Here is a 750-nt window from a genome sequence, read left to right on the forward strand (position 1 = left end):
GACGCCAGAGGATCCCAAGTGTCCAGGAGATCCCAGGGTTCCAGGAGATCCCGGTGTTCCAGGAGATCCTGAGTGCCCAGGGGATCCCAGGGTTCCAGGAGATCCTGAATATCCAGGAGATCCCAATACTCCAGGAGATCCCAAGACTCCAGGGGATCCCAAGTGCCCAGGAGACCCCAGGGTTCCAGGAGATCCTGAATGTCCAGGAGATCCCAAGACTTCAGGGGATCCTAGGGTTCCAGGAGATCCCAAGTACCCAGGAGGTCTCAGGGTTCCAGGAGATCCCAAGACTCCAGGACATCCCAAGTGCGCAGGAGATCCCAAGTGCCCAGGGGATCCCAGAGTTCCAGGAGATCCCAAGTGCCCAGGGGATCCCGAGTGCCCAAGAGATCCCAGTGTTCCAGGAGATCCTGAATGCCCAAGAGATCCCAAGTGCCCAGGGGATTCCAGGGTTCCAGGAGATCCTGAATGTCCAGGAGATCCTGAGTGCCCAGGAGATCTCAGGGTTCCAGGAGATCCCAAGACTCCAGGAGAACCCAAGTGCCCAGGAGATCCCAGGGCTCCAGCATATCCCAAGACTCCAGGAGATCCCAAGTGCCCAGGGGAACCTCCTGGAGGATCCACAAAGATCCGGCCCCAGGAGAAGCCGAGATCCCAGGAGAACCTTCAGATCCCGGGAGAGCCCAGGCACCTGGGAGAACCCGTGTCCAGGAGGATCCGAGTGCCCAGAAGATCCCAAGATTCCAGAAG

At 58.9% G+C, this 750-nt stretch overlaps 1 pseudogene; it reads right to left on the minus strand.

Annotated features, from left to right (window-relative positions):
• Positions 1–3: 3 nt before the first annotated feature.
• Positions 4–194, minus strand: LOC104510471 (annotated as a pseudogene).
• Positions 195–750: the final 556 nt, after the last annotated feature.

Source organism: Eurypyga helias, unplaced genomic scaffold (genome assembly GCF_000690775.1).
Source record: "Eurypyga helias isolate BGI_N326 unplaced genomic scaffold, ASM69077v1 scaffold20005, whole genome shotgun sequence".
Classification (NCBI taxonomy): domain Eukaryota; kingdom Metazoa; phylum Chordata; class Aves; order Eurypygiformes; family Eurypygidae; genus Eurypyga; species Eurypyga helias.